This window comes from Ursus arctos, unplaced genomic scaffold, assembly GCF_023065955.2.
Source record: "Ursus arctos isolate Adak ecotype North America unplaced genomic scaffold, UrsArc2.0 scaffold_3, whole genome shotgun sequence".
Taxonomy (NCBI): Eukaryota; Metazoa; Chordata; class Mammalia; order Carnivora; family Ursidae; genus Ursus; species Ursus arctos.
The window spans coordinates 81,561,679-81,587,125 of NW_026622985.1; the positions used below are offsets into that span (position 1 = coordinate 81,561,679).

Sequence of the window (25,447 nt, forward strand, 5' to 3'; positions counted from 1 at the left end):
CTCTTGCCCATAATTACAGTGTTTGGGAAGAGTACCTAGCCCATTTCCCTCCCCCCAAATATGTAGTATGTATCATACTAAAATGATAATTTTATCATTTATCATAATTATCTAGATTATCTAGTATATGTGCTGCCGAAGCAAGTGCAATTATGTAGGTTAGCTAGTCCATTCTTTTGTACTGTCTGTATATCATCTTAAAATAATGTGTTCCATTTTTAAAATCATGTTGGTAGAAAAAAATATTGTGTATATTAAGTACCTATAATTCCTTTAGTTCAGTCTCCATTTTCTAATTCTTAGTTTTTATGGGAAACACGTTCCCACTAGACAAAGAATTTTTATAGACATTCCTTTGAGGGAGATGTACGAAAGTCCAATAAACCTATGAGAAGACGCTCAGCATCATTAGTCATAAGGGAAATGCACATCAAAACCAAAATGAGGTACTACGTGAAACCCCTTAGAAGGGCTATAATCAAAAAGACAGATAATAACAAAGGTTGGCGAGATGTGGAGAAGTTAGAATCTTCCTGCATTGCTAGTGGGAATGTAAAATGCTATACCACTTTGGAAATCTGTCTTCAGGTTCCTCAGAAGATTAAACATAGAGTTACCATATAAACCGGCAATTCTACTCCTAGATACACAGTAAAAAAGAATGAAAACATAGGTCTCTACAAAATGGTACATGATGGCATTATTCACAGTAGTCAAAAATAGAAACAACCCCGGGGCGCCTGACTGGCTCAGGCTGAAGAGCTTGCAACTCTTAATCTTGGGATCATGAGTTGGAGACCCATGTAGAAGATAGAGAAAATGAATGAATAAATAAACAAGCAAACAAACTTTAAAAAATAATTAGAAACAACCCAAATGTCTATCAGCTAATGAATGGTTGAATAAAATATGGTATGTTCATACAATGGATATTATTTGGCAATAAAAAGGAGTAAAGAACTACAACAGGGATAAACCTTGCAAAACATTACGCTACTTAAAAGAAGCCAGTCACAAAGACTGATTCCATTTATATGAAATGTCCGGAAAAGCAAATCTATAGAGACAGAAAATAGAGTAGTGATTGTCAAATTGCTGAGGTTTGATGGAAGAAGTTAGGAGGAAATGGGGACTGATGGTTAATGGGTACAAGGATTCTTTTTTGGGGTGATAAAAATATTCTAAAATTGGCTGTGGTTATGTTTGCACAACTCTGAATATACTAAAAAAATATTGAGCTATATAGGTGAATTGCATGGTATGTGATGTAAAGCTCAATAAAGCTGTTTTATATATATGTGTGTATGTGTGTATATATATACAGAGAGAGAGAGAGAGAGTACTATTAAGCCAAGGGATCTATGGACATCTAAACCCAGGTTTAGCCCAGGTACCACCCTTATCCCTCAGGGTATAGAATCAATTGTAATAGAACTTTACATTAATCAGGTTGTGCCTAAAATGCTAATGGAGAGCTCTCTAGTAAACTGGCCTAGATCTCAGAGCCAAGATAGAAGATTTAAGGTGCATTTTTCCTTGCCCTAAGCCCAAACTTGAGTCTTGCAATTTTATCTCCCTGCACTGGGTGTGATGATAAGAGAGCAATCAAAGCATCTGGGAGAATCTAAAAGAACCAGATGGCTGAACTTCAGTGCATGAAAGGGAAATGCCCTAACTCTGAGGCCCCCTAAAAGTAGGAAATAGAAGAAAAGGGAGAGGAGGGAAAAAGGAGGGGAGAGGAGGGGAGAGGTGGAGAGGGGAGGGGATAGGGAAGGAGAGGTCTAGTGACTCTACTTGGTGTAAATGGGGCTCTACACCTGCAATCAGAGAATACTGCCTCTTTTTGCAGAATAGGAAGGAGAGGATGAGAAAAGGTGAATGGATGTTCCTCTTTGAGATGATCTTTCATGGGAAGAAGATTTCTGACAGAGATACAGAGAGATGCAGGTAGTGGAGAAGACAGGGTCAAAGCAAACCTGAGCCGAATGCCCTAGTGAATAACAACGCCTTACCGTTCCTTGCAAACCAAAGACCCATTCGAGGAAGCTGCTCATGTCAAGATTTCCGAGTAAAATTTTAACCCGGAAGGAAATTGCAGAATTATTAAAGCAATTTGTGTTTTATAGCAAGGTTACAATTGTTGCTATATATGAAGTGTTTTGCAGATGTTATCAGATATTCTGTGCGGAGGAAGCCATCCATTTACATTCCTAGAGCTTTACTTTATTAGTGCTTTGCGTGTTTATTTTTTTTCCCCCAAGTCTTCTTCCCTTACCTTCTCAGTGCACTTCTAGTTAAGGTAACTAAAGTTCTTTTCGCAAAGAATAAGGATGACAAGGAACTTCATAATGATCTAGAAGAGACACAACCTACTGACATGTTTTCTGGTGCATCGATTTGTAAAAGGGAAATGATCTACAGGGTGCCTTTGATGAAAACAGTCCTTTCCCTTTCTGTGTAGCTCCCAGAAATGCACCAGTCTGCTTTTCAGTGCGATTAAGCAGCCCACACCCCCAAGGGAGGATATAGACGGTAGCTGGGGAGCAGTTATGGCTGAGAGCAGTGATTCTCTATGCAGACTTCTTGCACTCTGGTTTGGGGTTGAAACTTTCCCTTTGTCCTTTCAAACTTTCTTTTTGGCCGCTTTCTTATACGTGGCATCTCTGTTAAACTTACATGATTATGACCACCAACACTCATCCTGACCCATCCATCTTCTTACCTCTGGAAAGTGTGGGCTTCCAGAGAGCATCACGTCTGGGTAACTCGCATTTCTACGTCAGAACTGCTATCAGAGTTTGTTGGGGCACCTGGCTGGCTCATTTGTTGGAGAGTGCAACTCTTGAGCTCAGGGTTGTGAGTTTGAGCCCCATGCTGGGTGTAGAGATTACAAAAATAAAATCTTTGAAAAAAGAGAAAAAAAGGAACTGCAATCAGTTTGTTTTGTTGTACAGAGAAGTGATTTGCTCATGATTCCCTTCTCCTTTGCAAAATTCTATACATACAGAAAAGGAATCAGAATAGTATATTGAACATCCATTATCTATCACCTAGATCAAACAGTTGCTAAAATTGTGTCATATATTCTTCATTTTCCTTTTGGCTTTTTTTTTTCTGAAGAAATTTAAAGCAAGCTATAGAAACATGTATATTTCACCCCTAAATACTTCAACATTCATCTTTAAATAATAAACACAACTTTGTTAGGTAAATTCAATTCTATAACCACACTTACTAAGATTCAGATAATTTTTCAATAGCAGTGAATACTCATCCACATCCAAATATTCCCTACTTGTCCCCAAAATGTCTTTTTAAAAAATTGTGTAGGAAAATGTACATAATGTAAAATTTACCATTTTTAAGTGCACAATCCAGTGGCATTAAGTACATTCAAAATGTTGTGCAACCTCCACCACTATTTCCAGAACTTTTCCATTATCATAAACAAACTCTATACCCTTTCAGAACAACTCTCCATTTCTCACTCCCCCAAATGTCTTCTAAAGATGATTAATTCAAACAGGATCCACAGATTTCATTTGGTTATTATGTTTCTTATAGCTCTGAATTCCAGCGCTGGCTCCTTGCACCACACCCACATACATTTTATTTTCAAGACATTGACTTCTTAACAACTCTGGCTTAATTATTCTACAGAATGTCCCACCTTCTGAATTTGTCTGATTGTTTTCTCATGGTGTTGTTAAACTTGTTCTTCTATTCTCTGTTGGTTTTCTTTTTTCTTTTTTGTAAGCTCAAAGTTGAATCTAAAGGCTTGTTAAGAATCAGGTTAAACATTTTGGTAAGAATTCGTCATAGGTAATGCTGTGTACTTCCTCCTACATCACTATTAGGTCGTGCATATGTCTGGCTGTCCCACTATTGTTAAATCTGATATTGATCACTAGGTTCAAGTGATGACACCTTACTAAAAAATGGGTTTTTAAAAATGGGGACTTGAGGGGCGCCTGGGTGGCACAGTCGTTAAGCGTCTGCCTTAGGCTCAGGGCGTGATCCTGGCGTTATGGGATCGAGCCCCACGTCAGGCTCCTCCGCTGTGAGCCTGCTTCTTCCTCTCCCACTCCCCCTGCTTGTGTTCCCTCTCTCGTTGGCTATCTCTATCTCTGTCAAATAAATAAATAAAATCTTTTAAAAAATAATAATAAAATAAAATAAAAATGGGGACTTGACCACTTACACTGTTTTAAAATGATTATCCCCACTTTGAAGGTTCAGATGAAGGGGCTCTGAGTTGTTGCCCAGCACCTAGGAGACAGCCTTTATCCTGTATAAAGGATAAGAGGATTAAGACTGAGGCTTTATCCTCTTTATGGAGTAGACACAGGAGTCCAAGTTTATCTCTGAGGGTGGCCAATCAGAGCAGAAATTTCTGGAATATGAAGTCTAACAGAGACTACTTATTCTCTGGGCCCAGAAGAAGTTACTCTGAAATTGTTCATTAGCCAAAATTTAACCATCGACAAATAGATCTTTTTGCTAACACTTACTAAAGAGAATCTAAACATTGGTAATTCCGATACTGAAGTCTTTTTTTCCCCCAGAAGAATCTTTTATGTCACTTTAAATAACTCCTCCTCCACCTACCACTTCTCCCCACCCCCCAAAAACCACTTTCGACTCTAGAATAAAAAATTAAAGAATAGCATTTTCTTTGGATGCAGAATAGACAGATCTTTAGATGTTTCTTGAGTACTATTCAGAGTAAGGAAAAAGCATGTATCTGTACTCTTTGTTTGATGTTTGCCTCTGTCTTTTAGCTCCTATAAACTAACTGATCCACTGGAAATACAAGCAACTATATTAAAAGATTTCGTGATTAAAACTAAGAACGTAGGTTTTCTAAGGAAAATGAGTTATTTTCAATCTTAAAATCAACACTTTTATTTTACAGCAATTACATACTCAGGTCAGTTAAACTCTGCTCAGGATTGCTGTGCATTTCTGGATTCCCAGAGGGGGTTATTCGGTTATTATTGCTCGTTTGTCCTTTGTGTTTGCTGTTATTTTGTTTTTCGGCCAGCACAAAGATTAAACTGTTGTGAATTTTCTGCATCGAGGGACAGAACTTAACCTTAGGGTACTGGACTAACAATTTTCCTTTTATAACTGAAATTAACAATATCCTTTTTCTCCATATGTTCTGTAACTTTTTAAGATTCTGGCTTCAAGGTTACCAGTTGTGTAAGGGAGGTGGCGAAGGTCCCTTCGCGGAAATAGTTCTTCAACAGTAGCTCTCCCAGCAAACCTAGCAACACGTGCCGATAGCCTCCATTGGGGGTTACTACACTTGGCAACAAAGATCACACCAGCAGTTTACAAGACCAAACGGGGTAAAGGATCATCCACCCTTTTCCTTTTCTCTATTTTTCCCCTCCTTATATATACCTACCTCTTTTCTTCTTTTCCTTCCTTCTTCTTCTGCCTCTCTCCTTGTCCCTCTCCCTCCTCGCTCATTCTTTTTCTTTCCCTTCTTCTATCACTCATTACCTTAGGATAGTAGTCTTCAATGACTCCCCCATTCCCACCAAATTTTGTGGGATCCGAAGGATTTCCGACCTGACACCAGCCTGTGGTACGTCACTGACTACTTGGGAGAACCCCAGAGAAAGGGAATCCCGGAGAAGGAGGTCTGCACCTGGATCTGTGTTCTGAACTCCCTCTGTCCAACTTCCATTTGTTTGAACTGCCAGTTCCAGTTTCTGGCCTGGGTTCTGTAGGATCTCACAGTTCTGTAAGGATAGTAATGGAATTACTTGAACCATGTCCAGTACTTCAAAAAAGCCCAAAAGACATTGTATGTTTATTCACAGTAAAGCCTGAACAGGTTGACTAAATAATGAAAAGCTTCCTTCCTTTTGGGGGGAAGGGGGAGCTGGAAGATGGGGAAATTATGCCACACTAACTTACTGTGAAGAATGTATCTTTATACTAAGAAGTTCTGGTTGGTTGCATGTGTTGTCTACAGGGTAGACAGAGTATACTGGAAAGAATCTGGGTGTAGAGGTGAGGCCAGGATTTAATTTCTAGCAATAAGACTTGGGCTATGTCCTTAAGAGCTCTGAACCTCGGTTTACTTATCTGTAAAATGGAAGTAATAATTTATATTTTTTTAGACTCCTAGAGGATTTTAGATAATGAGTGTAAAGCACTCATTAATACACTATGTGGTACCTAGTAAATACTTAATATGTTTTCTTTATAAATGTGATTTATTTGGTTGATAAAAATCTTTCAAAGCATATAGCCTTTAAGGGAAAAAATGAATCTGATCATTGAGAAAAAAGATTGAGATCATTGAGAAAAGAGATATAACATAGCTCTACATGGTCATACAAATCACCCCTTAAGAACTCATGCCAAGTCTTTTTTTTTTTTTTTTTTTAAGAGAGGGAGTAGGGAGAGGGCAGAGAGACAAGGAGAGAGAATCTTAAGCAGACTCCACACACAGCACAGAGCCTGATGTAGGGCTTGATCCCACAACCCTAAGATCATGACCTGAGCCAAAATCAAGAGTTGGATGCTTAACTGACTGAGCCACCCAGGCACCCCACTCATGTCAAGTCTTAAGCGCTCTGACTAGGGGACGTACAAGGAGGTGGCACATCCTCTGTGTTGATGAATGGGTCCTTGGAGGGGAGATGCTCAGTTCCCTAACTCTACCTTAGCAACTTCCTCAAGCCCACCTGCTACTCTCTGGATTCCTATGTGATTTTTGACATCTCCCTGGTGATGAGCTTCAAGAAGTACCAGGTCTGCTCCTGGCTATCTAGTTGTTAATGGAGACTTTGGATTTTTGGATGGGAGGAAAAAGGAATGGAGGGCCTTGGGAAAGGGAACAAAAGATGAAGTCTGTGGAAGAGATGAGGAAAGTCTGAGGATCATCGAAGATTTGTTTGCACCCCTTGAAAATGGGGCAATAGAATTTATTTCCTGAAAAGTATTGTCCCAAGCCTGCTTCTGTCTCAGCCCGACAGGGACTCTGCTAAACAATGAGACTTTCTCCTAAATCTCTTACCTCTTCCTCCCAGTGGGCCCTGGCTATTTCCCAGTTCATCCCTTTCTCTAGGCGCCCCCAAGATAGGGAGATCAGTTGCCCCCTTTCCATTAATAAGATCAGGTCCTCAACTACCAGCCAGAAGCTATCTAGCATTTTCTAGAGCTCTTGTCCCAGGCCTCTGCTAAATTTCACTTGGTGGAGCATCTTTACAGAGATGACCTGTAGGATCCAGCTTTTAAGCTTGGGGTTTCTGTTGAGCAGGCCAAATGAATGTGGAATATTCTGTTTTAAGCTGAATTAATACCTTGTTATTTTAAAGGCTGTAACAAGTTGTTTTCTAAATGTTTTCAATCAGCACATCTTTATTTATTGTCCTTAACACCCAGAGGCTACTTGAAAAAGGATTTAGCCTTCAGAGTCTGCTAAGTAAACAAAAGTTTCCCAATAACATCTTCAGGCAAGCACCCAGAGACCTCATTTTTGCCGCAGTGTTTGGCTCCCCAATAATTGTCCATTAGTACTGTGTTCAACCAAACCTTGTATAATCATTTTAAAAATATACCTCCAAACACAAAGTTACTTACCAACTTATTTTTCTTCTCCTTAATCACTATGTTCAGCAAAACACAAAAGCAGAAGCAGGACAGGTCTAAATGTGGTATTATCTGACTAGACCCTAAGCACTTCAAATTGAATAGCCTGTGTTTGGGGTTCATACGGGCTAGTTTGGAGATGGTTATTCACTATTCTCCCAAGAGTATGAAAGTGTTCAGAGGAGACTGGTTAGATAAGCAGAGGCTACCATGCATGGCCTCAGCTCTGTGGGAATCTCTAAGGCTTTAAAATTAACTCCAGAATCCCCCTTAAATGCAGTATTCTATAATGTTGAGCGTGGTCTCTGATACGTTCTTTTATCTTAATCCTCTGACACTCCAGAAATTTACCCTAGTCTCTCCTGCTACTTGCAACCAGGAGAAAAGTTGGGAAATAGGGTTATATTAGTCAAAATAGCCTATTATAAATGACTTCAAAAATCTCAATGGCTTGACCCAATTAAAATATATTGTTCTTATCACAGTCCAATATGAAACGGTAGGAGTAGAAGCGTGTGGAATGTGGCGGTCAGTCTCCCATGCAGTAATTCAGAGATATAGGCTGCTTCCTGCTTATGGCTCTATCTTCCTTAGGTTCTCAGAATTCTTTCCATTCAGCTGGTGGGTGGGGGAAGAAGCTGAAGTCTAGCTGTGTGCCCAGCTCATAGCAGTTTCTGTCACAAAGGGAAACAGACAGCTCCTCGATGCAGGCTGATTGTTCTGTTCTTGTGTCTCTTCAAAGCTATGCAAAATAAATGCACTGCCCTATTTTCAGGTCACTTAATGCCTAGACCTACCATTAGCATCTTGGTCAGTGCCTGGAAAAATTGCATCCATCAACATCAGCACCAACCTCATTACTACCACAAATCAGTCCACACTGTGAACTTACTTGTTTGTATTTAGGACTTTGCAAAGTTTCAAGATACCTGGACCAATCCACTGCAGAGGCTCTGATTTGGGAGTTGCCCATACACTTGTACTTTGTTCTTCCTGTCAGATGGTTCCCATGACAAAGTCTGGCAAGTAATGCACCAGAAACCATATATAATAACTACATCAAACTTTGTCACATGGCACCTATGAGAAGAAAATAAATGTGCCATAAACATTTAAAGAAACTATCTCACACATCCTCAAAAACTATGAAAAACATGTTTTTGCCTTTTCTTGATCAATAATTTTTTCCACTGTCAGAACTCTGCAACTGTCTGCAGCTTGCTTCCTAGTTCTCTCATTAACCATTTACAAAGGCTGTTTCGTAGTGCAACCATTTTGGAAACATCCATTTGTCCTCATTTACTCACAAGCTACTCTTCCCATTGAGATTTTAGCTTCCTCCCATGATGTTTGTTCATCTTCTCATACAAAGAGAATGATGACATGGACTAGACAAGCTAATGAAGGTAAGGTCCTGATGTGCACCCTGCTCTGTTTTTCTAATTGTGGTGGTAAGTCTTCACTGCCCATCCACACTTTGCTCTTACAATCCAAGCCAGGCATTTATTAAATGGGATTAAGTGTTCAGTCATCATTCACATATTTATTCATTTCTTTATCTATTCATTCATTCTGAAATGTTCCAGAGAGTGTGCTAGGTACTAGAATCAGAGCAAAGAAGAAACATATAAGGTCCTTACCCTCATGGAACTTATGTGAGAAACAGAGTGTATGTATGCATGTATGTATGTAAGTATTTATTTTAAGTAAGCTCTATAGCCACCGTGGGGCTTGAACTCATGACCCTGAGATCAGGAGTTGCACACTCCATTGACTGAGCCAGCTAGATGCCCCTTAAAATGTTTGTTTGTTTGTTTGTTTGTTTGTTTGTTTATTGGAGGCTCTGTGAGAAACAGACTCTAAATAAATAATGCAAAATATTAATTTGATTGTAATATTTGTATGGGAAGTTTATTTTCTTTTTAGTGTTTGGATAAACCTGAGTCACCAATAGTTACTTTGTTTTGTTTTGTTTTGTTTCATTTTTAACTGAAGTCTTTGTTCCTCTGTAAAAACAAGCTGCTTGGGGTGCCTGGCTGATTCAGTGGGTAGAGTATGAGATTCTTTTTTTTTTTTTTTTTTTTTTTCCGGTGCAAAAGGTGGTGTTATTGAAGCACAGGGACAGGACCTGCGAGCAGAAAGAGCTGCCGAGCATGAGATTCTTAATCTCAGGGTCATGAGTTTGAGTCCCATGTTGGGCATGGAGCCTACTTAAAATAATTTTAAAAAAAACAACAACTGCTTTTCTTTAGGGTAATCATTCATTCATCCATTCACTGATAATATTCATTATTTCATTAAATATCATTGTAAAACTACTATTTACCAGGCACTATGCTAAGATTTCCAAATACAAAAATGAAAAGACAAGATTCCTGCCCTTAGGGGTCACACTCCAGTTGAGTAGACTGGCATGCAAACCACACAGTTAACTATGATAACTGTTACAATGGAGAAATATGAAAAGTGCAGTGAGGCATGGAAAAGGAGGACCTACATCTGCCTCCCTAAGTCAAGGAAGCCGTCACAAAGGAGGTAGCACTTGGACTGAGGTTTCAAGGGTGAATAAGCCTTTGCTAAGTGGACAAGTCAAAGAAGGGGATGAGATGGCTGGTTGACTATCAAAGCCTTGTGTTCTTCTTCACAGTATGAAATTTTTCTGGCAAGTGGCCCAATTGCCAATCCCCTATATATCTAAGTGGGGCCAGGTAGCCAGTTCTCATTAATGGGATGTGAGCAGAAGTGATCTGCATCATTTCTGGATTAGGGTAAGAAATAAGTGTGCCTTTTCTTCCTTCTCTCTCCCAGCTGTTAACTCTGGAGGTAAAGGACTCTCAAGCTTAGAAGATGGCAGAGATACAAAGTAGAAGGACCCTGGGGGGAAGGCTGCTTGCCACACTGAACTGTTACATGACTAAGAAATAATCTTCTACTGTGTTAGTCTACTCATATTATATAGCTTGTTTGTTACAGCAGCAAGCTCTACCTTAACTAGTACGAGGCAGTCCAAGCAAAACGAACAGTATGTACGAAGGCTTACCAAGGTGAGTGTCTAGCAGAGTACATGCTCGATAAATATTTTATATTGCAGTAAGAGTATTATGGGAGAATATAAACAGTCCAGTACTGCCACAGTATAAAATACATGATTGGTGGGAGTGAAGGGAGGGTGGATGGATAGTCATGGGCTGATCACAAAGGGCCTTGAATGCCATGCTGAAGAATTTAGGTATATTCTTATAGAAGGAGGGAAGCCAATAAAGAATACTGAAAAGGTGAGAGGCATGATCACTGGAATAACAGGATCTTTGAGAAACACAACACCCAACAACCTACTTTAATTTTCTTTACATGTAAGATGCTAATCCAAAGATGAAACCAGAAGACATCATCATTTAGTCAAACCTCATTTAGCAAATGAGGAAAGTGAATCCCAGAGAAGTTAAGTACCTTCACCAAGGTCACCTAGCTGAAACTTGGCAGAGTGGGGGACTAGAAGGCTAGTCTCTTGTTGTCAGCCAGCTCCATAGCATGGCTCTTTCCACTGTACCACGGTGCTTCAAAGCAGTTGAGACCAGCTGGTGCGCCTGTGTTTTCAGTTCCCTAATGAAGACATTGGGGATTTGGAGGCAGGGTATTTTCCATGGAAGGCTGTCTTCTCTATAATTCCTCATCTGGCTTGAACCACTATTTTGGAAAAGGTCCATTTTTCAGCATCAGATTTCCCTGGAGGATGACTGAGAATGTGCTTAGTGGCCTGTGGGGTGCCCTTGTACTTTCTGAGCTTTTGTTGGGAAGATGAGAAGAAACTAGTAGTGGAGTTTTAGCTCCTGGAAATGCTGCTTGGTTCCTTGGCATCTGGGGAGTTGTTGGCCCTCTTAGTGACTGAGGTTCAGCCTGCCAGCTGACTATCCTTCAGGGTCAGATCAAAACATCTTTAGCTTGTCTGTTGAAAGGGTCAGCCCCTATGGCTGGCATTTAAATGTCATTTTCTGTTCATCAGTTCACTACCTCTGTTTTCATATACTATTCACAGATTCATTATTCATCATGATTATTTTTACTCTATCCAAGGCAATGTGACGTACGTTTGTTTTTTAACAGCAAATACAGGCAAAGGGACAACTATGCTGAGGTCAGTCTCAGAGAAGCATGACATGTGGTCTGACTCAAGGAAGACCAGGTATTATTGAATTATTTTACAACTGGGGAAGCCAGAGCACAAGTTGGGACACAAGCCCAAAAATCTCCAAGAAATTTTGAGAAAAACAAATTTCTTGATGTTTTTCCATCTAGAGTTTTGCGACCACCTTGTTCCTTGTCCTTTGGTTGTATTATCTTTGCCTCCCCTGCATGTTGCTTTATTGCTAGTTCGGTTGGTTAGGATGAAGTATTAATGAAGATGAGATTGCAGCTTCAATCCCTGAGGAGTGTCTTGGTAGCACCCAAAGACAATGTCTTATGCAGTGGAAAGTACTTGGGCTTTGAAGTCAGAAAGACAACTACCACTCATTAGCTGTGAGATCTTGGGCAGGTTTCTTCACCTTTCTGAGCCTCAGTTTCCTTTTTATGTGAAAAGAGAAAATAATGTAAACTACTGTGGGTTGTTGCAGGAACTAAATAAACTAACATAGATAAAACTCCTCTCTTTATGCTGAGCACACAGTTGGCTCTTAACAAGTGTTATTTCCTTTTTCAGGTTTCTGATAAGTTCTCATTAATAGCATTCTTTTCCCCAACCCCCATCTTGGGTTTTGGTCGAGATGAGAAATGAGACAAAAGAGTGAGCAGATGGAGACCAAAATATCACCTTGATTGCGGATAAATGCTATTTCTTGTAAGAAATAATGGGATTCTAAATACTAAGTGAGTTTCAGAATTAGGTAGGCTTATTCACCCAGACATAAGGAACATTTGATCAGGACAGGCCTTCTCATGCTGAGGGTGAAGATGATGGTAGGAAGGGGAAGGGACCCTGCCGCCAGAGGAGCAGAGCAAGGTGACATTGTCACTGTGCGCAGGCAGATACCTAAGAGGAAGAAAAGAGCAGCCAAACTGAGCATGCTCTGTGTACTTTACCAGATTAAGCTCCACCCCCTAAGGAGTAGACAGAAGCCAGGAGTGTCAAACCTCCACAGAGAAGGAAACCTCTGAACCATCCCCTGCCTCCTGCCCCATAATATTTTCTTCCTCTGGCCCCCCTCTTCTCATTTTGTGCCTGTTACTTTTCAGCCACTTTGCTCATGAAGGACACAGCTGTCAGCATGTCACTGTGGGCAGCCTCAGAATACAAAAGGTTGGGAGAAAGGTGTGAGAAAGGGAAGGAGAAGTTGGGTTGAGTCATTGGTAGAGAAGGAGTGTGGGCACCTGAATCCAGAAAGAGAAGCCTAAGTTCAGAGTCAGGGGTTAGAGGTCTGAAGGGAGGATCAGTGTTCAGAGACCTGTTCTAGACAGGAGAGCACTACAGAATCCTAATCAGAATTTCTAGACATGGGGCAACATCCTATGGCCAAATCCCAAGAGAACAGGAGGGCATCAAGGTTACAATAGCCCTCAGATCTGACCTCCGAGTTAAGGAACTATGTCTCCTAGAGATGACTCTTGATCCTAGCATTGAGTTAGGTACACTCTGCCCTAGTTTTTAATCTTTAAAATATAAGCATAGTTTGTGATTATAAAACTAATGCTTGCTCACTATGGAAAATTCAGAAATACGGAGGTATAAAGAAGAAAAACAAAAACAAAAACAAAAATAACCCATAATCTCTCCACAGTGAAAAACTAATGTTAACTAATGTTAACTTGAACTGTATTTCTATTCAGTCATTCTCTTATGCATATCATTATACAGATATGATTCTATCTCTACATGTTAAATTTGCATGCTGAATTTTTTACTGAATATTATAATCATTTCCCATGTTATTAAAAGTTCTCAGTAATTAAACATCATTTTAAATGACATTTTCCCTGGTTTTAAGCACATCTGGATCAATCTCTACCAATTTATGAAAATCCCAAGGGTCTAGAGAGATCTTCTTCTCTAAGTATTTACCTTTCTTTGGGTTGATGAACAGAGCATCCTCAAAGGCCAGGGCTCTACAGGGCCTGTGCATGATAACTACTGCACAGTACTTGATCTTCTGGAAAGTTCTCACATTTTTAAGTTTTTATTTAAATTCCAGTTAGTTAACATACAGTGTAATATTAGTTTCCATACAACACCTGGTGCTCATCACAAATGCATTCCTTAATCCCCATCACCTATTTAACCCACCCACCCCCACCACCTACCTCCCTTCTGGTAACCATCAGTTTGTTCTCTACAGTTAGGAATCTGTTTCTTGGTTTGCCTCTCTCTCTCTCTTTTTTTTTTTTCCCCTTTGTGCCTTTGTTTGGTTTCTTAAATTCTACATATGAGTGAAATCAAATGCTATTTGTCTTTCTGTAACTGACTTATTTCACTTAGCATAATACTCTCTAGCTCTATCCATGTCGTTGCAAATGGGAACATTCTTGTATTTCTAATAGTTGATGACATGAGTAATCAGAAGATGTCACACTGCAAAATGTAATAATTCAAAGCATAGGCCTTTCTTATATACCACATCATTGTTACATACTCAAAGGACCACTAGTTTGCCGTGGCTGCCATAACAGAATACCACAGACTAAGTGGCTTAAACAACAGAGATTTATTTTCTCATAGTGTTGGAGGCTAGAAGTCCAAGACCAAGGTGTCGTCAGCAGGTCTGGCTTCTCCTGAGTCCTCTCTCCTTGGCTTGTACATGGGTGGCTCTTGTTATGTCCTCCCATGGTCTTTTCTCTGTACATGCCCAGCCTGGTGTGTCTCTGTGCATCCGAATTTCCTCTTCTTATAAGGCCACGGGTCATAATGGTTGAGGGCCCACCTTAAAGATCTTATTTTAATTTACTGATCTCTTTAAAGACCTTTCTACAATATGCGTTTTGTGAACAGCTGCTTTCACTTAGCATGTTTTCAAGGTTCATCCATGTCATAGCGTGTATCAGTGTCTTGTTCTTTATGGCTGAAAATAGTCCATTGAATGGATATGCCATATTTGTGTATCCATTCACTGGTTTGTGGACACAGGTTGTCTATACTTTTTAGCCATTTACAAATAAGGCTGCCATGAACATTCATGTATAACTTTTTGTATGGAGCTGTGTTTTAATTTCTCTTGAGTATATGCCTCGGAGTGAAACTGCTGAGTAACCTGGTGACTCCATGTTTTGCGTTTTGAGAAACTGCCAAACTGTTTTTCCAAAGTGGCTGCATCATTTAACACGTCTACTAGCAATATGTAAGCAATATGTAACCAATTTCTCTATGTCCTCACCAACACTTGTTATTGTCTGTTTTTATGAAAGCCATCCTTGGTGCGAAGGTGTCATTGTGGTTTTCACTTGTATTCCCCTGATGATTAATGATGTTGAATATCATTTCTTACACATATTGGCAATTTGTAGATATTTTTTAGAGGAATATTTATTCAAATTCCTTGTCCATGTTTTAACTGGGTGTTTGTCATTTTATCACTGAGTTGTAGTAGGTTTTTATACAATCTGGATACAAGTTACTTGTTAAATCGATTTTTGGAGGTTTCCTTCCATTCTGTGGGTTGTCTTTTTACTTTCTTGATGGTGCTCTGTAAAGCACTGAAGTTTTTAATTTTAAAGTCAAATTTATCTATTGTTTTCTTTTGTTACTTCTGCTTTTGGTGACACGGCTCAGAAACCATTGCCAAATCTAAGGTCATAAAGATTAACTTCTATGTTTTCCTCTGTGAGTTTTATAGTTTTAACTCTAAAATTTAGGTCTGTGATCCATTTTGAGTTAATTTATTTGTATGATGTGAAGTATAATCCGATTTCATTCTTTTGCATGTGGATATCGAGTTGTCCCAGCACCATTTATAGAAAAAAATGTTTCTTTCCATATTGAATTGTTTTGGCACTCTTATCAAAAAATCAGTTGACCATAAACATGAGGGTTTATTTCTGGACACTCAGTTCTATTTCATTGATCTCTATGTGTATCTTTAGTGCCTTATGGCTTGATTATTAAAGTTTTGTTATAGGTTTTGAAATTAGGAAATGAACATCTTTCACAGCACCTGGGTGGCTCAGTCGGTTAAGCATCTGACTTCGGCTAAGGTCATGATCCTGGGGTCCTGGGATCGAACCCCAAACCCACGTAGGGCTCGATGCTCAGCAAGGCGTCTGCTTCTCTCTCCCCCACCGCCCTTCCCCCTGTTCATGCTCTCTCTCGTTATCTCTCACTCTCTCAAAATAAATAAATAAATAAATAAATAAATAAATAAATAAATAAATAAATAAAATCCTTTTTTAAAAAAAGGAAATGAGCATTTTTCAACTTTGTTCTTCCTCTTCCTCTTCCTCTTCAAGAGTGTTTTGGCTATTTTGGTTTGCATTTCCATATGAATTGTAGGATCAGCTTGTCAAGTTCTGCCAAAAAAAAAAAGCTGGGATTTGGATGGGGATTGCATTGTATTTCATTGTCAGGTTGTTTATTGCGAGTGCATAGAAACACAATTGATTTTTGTATATTGATCTTGTATCTTGCCACATTTCAAAACTCATTTTATATTATATTCTTAATCATGATGCTTTATTGCTTATTCTGTCCAAGGCATTGTGACCATAGAAAACACAAAGATAAACAATATATGGTCTCTATCCTGAAGAATTTATAGCCTAATTCAAGAAGTAAGACATAACCCTATTGAGTCAATAATAGCCTATTATAGCAATGTAAAGGGAAGTACAGAACTGCCAAATGAACATTACAGATAATTAGAGCTCTAGCAAAGTTGAAGGGATGGAGAAACAATTCAAAGCTGGAGAGATCTGGAAAAAATAGAATAGGAAAGATTTGAAAGCTTACTCAGTCCCTCTCTTCCTCCCTCCTTTCTCCCCTTCCTCCTTTAATTTTCTTGTTTTTTTTTTAAATCCCATCTGTCTCTCTACCCAACTTCTTTAAAAACATTAATAGTAGACGGTGACTATGATTGTTATCATCATTTCTCAAACCTGGGTGATCATAAGAGTCTCTTGACAACCGTACTGAAAACATAGATTCCATGGTCTCACATTAGAACTACTGCATCATATTATCAGAGGCTGGGGTATGGAAAACTGCATTAAAAAATTTATCAGGTTGGGGCACCTAGGTGGCTCAGTTGGTTAAGTATCCAACTCCTGATTTAGGCTCAGGTCATGATCTCAGTGTCATGGGACTGAGCCCCACATTGGGCACCATGCTCAGTGTGGAGTCTGCTTGTCTTTTTCCCTCTGCTCTTCCCTATGCTCGCTCACTTGCTCTCTCTCTAAAATAAATAAATAAATAAATAAATAAATAAATAAATAAAATCTTTAAAAAATTTTTTTATCTGGTGATTGCGATTTTCAGCCAAGTTTGAGAATCTCTAGGTAAGATTATAATAATGATATCTACATGTATACAATGCCCAGTTTCATGCTGTTGCACTTCTGACGGTCGAGGATGCTCTCAAATCCAGGAGGTCAGTGCCAGTAAGAGAGTGTGTAGGAATCTATGTAACAACTCCTCCATTAATGAGAAACATCTCAAGGTACATACATTACTAAGAGGACTCAGTAGTTTCATCTGTATTTATGGGGATGGCTTATTCCCATAAACAAACTTTTATTTTCAGTATTTAAGAATCCTAAAAATCTCAAAAGATCCTTCGGCTATGGACAACGCTTAGAGTCACCAGTGGGATTTACAGTCATTACCCAGATTTAATAAATTATAACAGCTTGCCATATTTGTTTAAGATTTTTTTTTAAGATTTTATTTATCTACTTGAGAGAGAGAAAGAGACACAGTGCATGCGAGCATGTGCGCTCACACACCTGGCAGAGGGAGAGGGAGAAGCAGACTCCTGATGAGCGGGGAGCCTGACTTGGGCTCAATCCCAGGCCCCTGAGATCATGACCTGAGCCAAAGTCAGACGCTTAACCAACGGAGGCATCCAGGTGCCCCTTGTTTAAGATTTTTTTAAAAAAATAAAGAAAAATTTAGTTACAAAAGAAGACCCTTGCATCCCATCTCTCTCCAGATGTAACCAATCTCTGGAAGGTTGTGAGAATCCTTCCCCAATGTTTTTATATTTTCACTACACAACATATATGTTTCGGGTGTTTAAACATGTATATAAATAGTGTACATATTTTTCTGAAACTTTTTTCCCGACATCATGTTTTTGAGATTTATCCATGTGATACTTGTGGAGCCAGTCCATTCTATATAAAATAGCAATACTATACTATACAGTACTGCAATATAGTCCTGTTGTATCTACTGTGGATCTACTGTGAATGGGTATTTGTTTTGTCTAGTGTTTTGCTATTTCAAATCGTGATGGAATTAATATCTTTGCATATGCCTCCTTGGGTTGATGTGTGAGAATTCTTCTAGGGAATATATCTAGAATGGAAATTACTAGAGAATAAAATATGTACATTCTTAACTTCACTAGATTGCTCTCAAGAATACTCTCTACAGTGGCTGAACTAATATTTACTCTCATCAGGGATATGTGAGAATTGCTCTTTCCCCTATTCTAAGCAACCTTGTCAAGCTTTTTAAAAATACACATATCTGGGCCTTATTTTCAGATTCTGGCAGGGTAGCTCTGCAGTGTAGCCTGAAACAGGCCACAAGTGACACTGAAACATAAATACTACCGAGACCCTCTGCTCCATGTCTGTATGTATGCACAGTCTAACATGCTGATATGTGAATGGACACAGTGAGAGCACTTTAGGGCTTTGTTGGTAACACCTGTGTTGCTGCATTTAGATTCTTGAGGAAACGGTAGAGACGTACCACTCTCCAACATACTTTACATTTTCAATCAAACCGGGGTATGTGATTTACCAGTTCACAGGGTAGTACTTAATCTACAGTCCCACCTTTGGCGGTCTGGCTTATGGTGGGGGTGGGGGTTGCTTTGTAGACGTTGTCCTGCTCTTACTAGGTGTAAGGCTGGGTGTCCGTTGTCGGGGCTTGCATACAAGCCATTGCTTAGGGCAGGGTGCATGTCAGCAATGTCTGCCAGCCTGCTGGGTGGTGTCACTGTGAGGACCATTTGTGGCTTCTTCAAAGCCCTGAGGAATCTGAGAAGCAAGTGAGGGAATGATGCATGAAAACAAAAGGCAGTGGAAAGAGTGACCGGTCTGTAGGCTCCAGCAGGCTAGAACGCTCCGTCCTTGTTATTATTGCTTCATGAAAATGCCACCAGCGTCCTGGCAAGGTCTGGAAGGTAGAGGCTTCTTGAGAAAACAAAGACAAGTGATGTATCCTTTCAGGCTGGAACCTGGTTTCCCAGCTTCCCTACTTTCCAGTGGGGGCTACAGGGTGAGGATGGGAAATCTTCTGTCCCTTGGTGGGTTTAGGCTGGTCTTTCCCTGTCTCTTAGCTGCTTTCCCTGAGTTGAAGCAGCCAGCTCTGGTCTCAGAGGCCTAGCAAGGCTGGCCTGCGAGGGAAGTTGGGCGGTGCCCCAGACTCAGCTGTTCCTTAAAAAGTGAAAAAGTGACGTGAAGGTCACCACCCGAGGGGAAGGAAAAGGGCTTCAGCCATATTTACCATTCAAAGAAATGCCTCCTCGTGTTGGGCAATGAGACCAGGGGGTGCTCTCATTCCTTGCCTGCTTTCTTCTGAGCTGTTCATGTGCTGTTACCACACACTCACAGGATAGCCTGGCTCGGTTTTCAGAGATGAAGTGGAAGCTGAGGAGAGGTAAGAGAGTTCATTAAGTTCAAGGGATGGCAATTTGGACGAGTCATTATTGGACTTGTCAGAAGTCAACCTCTGCTTTCCCTCCAGATAATCTCCTTTCTTTGTCATACAAAGTACCTAAATGCAAAATAGGGAAGTACTCAGCATTCTCTTCCTTTCTTAAAAAGTAGCTATGGGGATAATGAATAAAAATAGGTCTTTGTGAATACAATAGGGCTGAGCTGAGGGTGTGGTTTGCTTGGCAACAGCTCAGGCAAAGTTATTTTTCTCTTGGTCCCTGAATGCTCTTGACATTGCCTCTGCCTGATGAAGTCCTAAAAGACCAGCTTGAATGTGACTTTTTTTGGTGAAACTCCCATCGATAGAGTTAATCATTCCCTTCTTTCTGGTTCTATAGCATTTTCTTCTTATAAAAAACATTCATCAGATTGTGTGACAATTACTCACTTGGGATCATGCCTTATTCTTTGTGCGTGTGTGTGTTTTCCCAGCATTTATGGACCCTACTTTAACATAATAGTCCTTTGATAAATATCTACTGGATGAACCAAAGTTTCTGAAAAAAACACCAATACGGAGCTCTTGTATTTTCTTAATTATCCTGTCTTTTCCTCCTTAGGGTGAAACTGCGTAAGGAGGGCATGCTAAAACTAGATGCAATTTTTTTTCTGAGGAATTGCTCCAGCAGGAAGGAGTGTTTCAGATATATCATTCAGTTACAGGTGCAGAAATTGTTTCTGGGAAACACTGCCATTATTATCTCTGAAAGGCAAGTCAGTGGAAATTTTTATTTTCCATTTACAGATGGACGAATGGAGGCTTTCTTTCTCATTTACCAATTACAGAATGCCACTCTGTCCCAAAGTACTGTGCTAGGATTTTCACGGGATACAAACATGTACACGACAAGGTTTTTGTTCTAAAGAATGTCATAATCTGGTTAGGATGAAAATCTATTTGTATGCAAGAGTAACAATAACTTGGGAACATTTAATTTAAATCATATGAGTGGTCCAAAAGGAAGTGTCAAAAGGAATAGAGAAAGGGAGGCAAAATAATTTCCAGCCAAGGTGATCAGGGATATCATTGCCATCAACATAGTATTTGAAATGAATACATTTTTGTGCTGGTTATTCTCCATTTAGCCCCTCTATTAGTTCCTCTGACTGCCATAGCAAATTACCACAGACTGGGTGGCTTAAAACAACAGAGTTTTCGTTTCCCGCATTTCTGGAGGCTAGAAGACAAAAATCAAGCTTTTGGCAAGGCTCTGCTCCCTCCCTAGGCTCCAGGGCAGAGTCTGTCCTTCAACTCTTCAGCTTCTGCCGGCTCCAGGCTTTCTTTGGCTTGTGGCCACGTCACTCCAATTTCTGATCCTGTGGTCACATTGCTACCGCCTCTTCTTTCTCAAAACTCCCACTACTTCTCTTGTATCAGGTTATCCATGATTGCATTTAGGGCCCACCCAAGTAATTCAGGATAAGCTCCTCCTCTCAGGATCCTAAATTTAATAACATCTTGTACCATATAATATAATATTTTCAGGGTCTGGGGATCAGCATGTGAATGTATTTTTTGAAGGGGCCCCTAGTCAGTCCATGACAGCCCCCTATCCTTCTCTGCCCTGCTCTGTGCCCCATGAGGCTGATACCATGATGATATGATCTGGATTCCATGGTGCACTGGCTTAATGTTGGGTTTGGCCAACGGGAGGCATCAGCAAGTATCAGAGGGCAGGGGGGAAAAGGGGTTGAGGTATTTCTTCTCCTTTCCTCCTTGCTTTAGCACCGTGGTCCAGCAGCAGCTGTGCCCCTTCACAGCTATAACCTCCTTCTGAACTCCTGTAAACATTATTTGTCTCCCTCGTCTCTTCAGTCCTGAGTTTCCATTCTTGCAGTCCTTAGGTGCCTTAATATTCCTCTTACGTGCCCCAAACCCTACCTACAACCTTGCAAGTCGTGTCTTCATCAGATTATTTTCAAAACCCCAGCTGAGCGTACCTTGAGTTTCCTGCCATGATCTTGTTGGATATAGATATGGAGAGGCAACGATTTAATTTCCAGAACAGACAGACTCAGGTTGCTTCAGTCTAAGTTTAAGCAATGACCAGTGGGAACTGGAAGGTGATTCAGCACACAATACGGCCATAGCAGCGGGGCTAGCTTGCCGCCTCTTCCGCAGTAAATAACCTGTTGCTCTGCACTGTAATTATTTATGACTGGGACTCTCTGCTTCTGCCGCCCTTGCTACTAAGTACTTTCTATTCTGTTCTCAATCTCACGGCTTCTATTGCATCATGGTTTCTGAGGCCACATGACTTCAGTTTTTTTCCTTTCCTCTGTGTATCATCTAGCTTCTGCCCAATGCTAACTGCTGACTCCCTCTCCGTATTTCATATTCAACTCCCCACAAAGGACCTGCGTGGGTAGACGGCTCACCACCAAGTACAGACTGTCGGGCAGAGCCTTCTTGGCAAGCCACCACATTGGCATAGGCTTATTGCCCTCGGTTAGGGACCTACTCCTGGAACAAATGGTTTTGTTTGGAATGGCAGAATAAGTTGATGAATAATTTGGTTTCCTGTCTATTAGAAACCTCAAGGGCGTTATAGATGTGACAGGTATTCTGATGGTTTCAGGCAGTTATCAAAATCCACAGGAATTCCTGTTGTCCAGTTGAGGATTAAGGCTACTTTTGAGCTATTCGTTCCAAGTCTTTTTATGGCCAAGGATCCTTTTAAATATCTTTATTTTCTTCCAGATAAACTGCACCTTTTTGGAGGTAATACACAAATTCTATCAGTTATAGTGAAAATACTGAAATTTATTATCAGCTATGATTATCTTCTAGAATACACTCTTGGACTCTTGGCTTTAAGCCAAGAGAATTTAGGAAGTGGTGGTTCCATTTAGAGAAATGGAGCCTGAAAATCTTCGCCTATGTTTCACAGAAAATAGAACTCAAACCTAGAATTAATACTAATGTTTTATTTAGGAGATGTAATCCTAGGGCAGTAAGAGTGAGAGAAAAAGGGAAGGGAGACACAGAAAGATGGGAAGCAATGCAAGATGGTGCCCGAACAATCTGCAGAGACAATAGGTACGCCTGTGTGTCCACACAGAATACCTCCAGGTGCTAAACAGTGAAACCTCGCTCAGGTTAGTTCTTGGGAGGCAGAAAGAAAAAGGAAATCCATCACTGTGGCTCCCTCCCATTTCCCACTGATCAAGATTCACCACACCAGGAGTTACTTTTCCCCACACTTTTAGGTTATGTAATATGGTCCCATTGTTAGTCTCTCAGCAAGCCACGTGCTCTCTAGTATGGCCTTTAATCCTGGTTGGGGAATACAGAGAGAAGCCAGAAATTCATGGTGTGAAGCTGGTGAGTCTGGTCACTTGGTGGCAGTCAAGGTGGGGACCAGGCTGGGAAAGTGGCAGATAAGTCCAGCCGTAGGTTGTGGGCCTACCTGGGCCCAAGGAAAGCAGGTCAGCTGCACAGTGGCAGAGACAGAGTAAGCAAGGAAATGATGACAAGAGAATCTGATGAGGCGCATAAGATGTGTCTGATATACTCAACATTACAAGGAAGGATATGGCTGAAACTTACAGGTATGTCTAAAAGGCCGCTGGAAATTCGGAACTGGAACTACCTCCAGAAAGACCGTGTTTTGAGAGTTACAGAAGGAATAACCACAGAAAATTATATTTCCAGACAGCATAGAACAAAGGAGGAGGAGCATGGGCTTTGGAGATAGGCAGAGCTGTGCTTAAATGGCAGCTGTGTACAATCTTGGGCAATTTTTAAAAATTTTTATTTATTTGAGAGAGAGAAAGAGCAAGAGTGGGGGCGAGGGGCAGAGGAAGAGGGAGGAAGAAGCAGACTCCGCACTGAGCCGGGAGCCTGACAGGGGGCTTGATCCCAGGCCCTTGGGATCATGACCTAAGCTAAAAGCAGATGCTTAACCGACTGAGCCACCCAGGCACCCTGATATTGGGCAATTTAACTTCATTTCTTAAAGCCTTAGTTTCTTTATCCATCACATGGGGATGATGATACTATATAGTTCATGCTTCTGAAGCATTTGGCACAATGCTACGTATACAGTAAATGCTAAGTAAACTGGCAATTATGATCATTAATATCATTCCTGGATGACTGTAGCCTTCCCAGGTTTCTCTTCTCCAGACTGACTCTCTCTCTTCTCCAGACTGACTCTGTCAGTACTGGTCCTAAGTACTCCTGGAGCAGGGTGGGTGGCTCATGCCACAGTCCTTTAATTCCTCTCCACGGCAGCTGCCTCTGGATCACTCCAACACTTGAAGTCATGAAGCCCCAGAGAAGGAGGGTGGCCCCCTACAGGGTGCTGACATATTAAGCCCCAAGAAAGCAGCACCAGTAACCCATTATTTTTGGTAGGAGACAGGACATATCTTAAATAGTCCATTTGCCTCTATACATTTTTTTTCTCCCTTTGAAGTAAGAAAAGAACGTTTTTTGGTCAAAACTTTGCCTTGGTGCCCCCAAGAAAGCACAGCCAGCTACTTAAGTGTTGCTAGGTCTTTACAATAAAAAAGTTCTTGTAAGATGTTAGAACAGAAGACATTCCTCTTTACACAAATGGTATTTGATGGGATATCATCTCCGGATTACACATATCAAGTTTTCTTTTTTTCCCAGAAGTTGAAATTCTTTTGAATTTGCATAAGCATATGAAATGCCAGATACTTTAAATACTTAAAGTATGTAAATGATTTGGAAATTTCTGGAACAACAACAGAAACAAACACATATCACGCTTCTGTTCAAAACCTCTATCACTCAGAACAAAACCCAAATCCTTACCAATGGCCTCTGATGACCTGTGGGAACTGGTCCCCCATAACTGGATCTCATCTCTTATTTCTAGGAGGCAGTATAGCATCCTTCGGTGCCTCAAAGCCCCCAAAGCCTCTGGAGACAGACTACTGAGTGCCCCAGCTGTCACTTGACAGTTCCATCATTTGGGGGTGGTTTGTTAACCTTCTTGCTTCAGTTTTGTCATCTGGTAAAAGAGAACAACAGTATCCACTTCACATAGTTGTTGGGAGGATTAGTTAATATTTTTAAGTGCTTAAAATACTGCTACTAGCAAGGACTAGCTGAGTGTTTGTTAGATAAATAAGACACTTCCCCTCCTTCACGCACTCCAGCTACCCCGGCCTCCTTGCTGTGCCTCCAGTAGGCCAAGCGCACTCCTGCCCAAGGGCCTTTGTATTTGCTGTTCTCCCGGATGGCCACCTGACCACTTTCTTCACCTCCTTTAAGTCTTTGCTCAAAAATATCACCTTATAAATGATGACGAGCCTATTCCAAATTGCTGTCCCCTCCTGTACACCCCTACTTTGTTTCTTTTTCTCATTAGCACATACCTACTTCTAATACGGTATAAAATTTGCAAATTTATTTGTTTTTCACCTATCTCCCCCAACTAAAAGGTAAATAAAGCAGGAATATTGAGGGTTTGTTTGTTCGTTGTTTTTTTTTTAGAGAGACAGGGCATGTGCGAGCAGTGGGAGGGTGCAGAGAGAGAGGAAATCTTAAGCAGGCTAGCATGCCCAGCACAGAGCCCAAGGGGCTCAATCTTATAACCCTGAGATCACGACCTGAGCTGAAACCTGGGCTCGATCTCATGACTCTGAGATCATGACCTGAGGTAAAATCAAGAGTTGGATGCTTAAGTGACTGAGCCACCCACGAGCCCCAAGAATATTTGTTTTATTCTTTGATGTATCCCAAGAGCCTAGAACATTGCATGGGACATAGTAGGTGCTAAATACTATTTGTGGGATGAATGAATACAATGTTTTCAGATGAACAAATTGAGTCTTTTTTAAAGATTGATTTGTAAATGAGCTTCCTAATATCCATGCAAAATGCAGAAGATCTCCCTAAAAGTTGTTCTCTTAAGTTGAATAGATATGATTTCCTTCCCACAATATTGTTTAAGAAATGGATTGGGGGGGGCGCCTGGGTGGCACAGCG

General features: G+C 40.5%; 1 protein-coding gene and 1 long non-coding RNA gene across 13 annotated transcripts in view; one reads left to right on the forward strand and one right to left on the reverse strand.

The window, feature by feature from the left end:
• MKLN1 (muskelin 1) overlaps positions 1–25,447 on the forward strand; it is a 339,272-nt gene that overhangs the window by 106,180 nt on the left and 207,645 nt on the right. The gene's annotated exons all lie outside the window — the stretch shown is intronic.
• The window catches only part of LOC130542116 (uncharacterized), a 29,206-nt gene continuing 20,324 nt past the window's right edge, over positions 16,566–25,447 (reverse strand). The window contains exons 3-4 of the long non-coding RNA XR_008956446.1: positions 24,269–24,467; positions 16,566–19,413 (exon numbers count right to left, since the gene is read on the reverse strand). This is a non-coding gene — a long non-coding RNA (uncharacterized LOC130542116). The remainder of the gene's footprint in view (positions 19,414–24,268; positions 24,468–25,447) is intronic.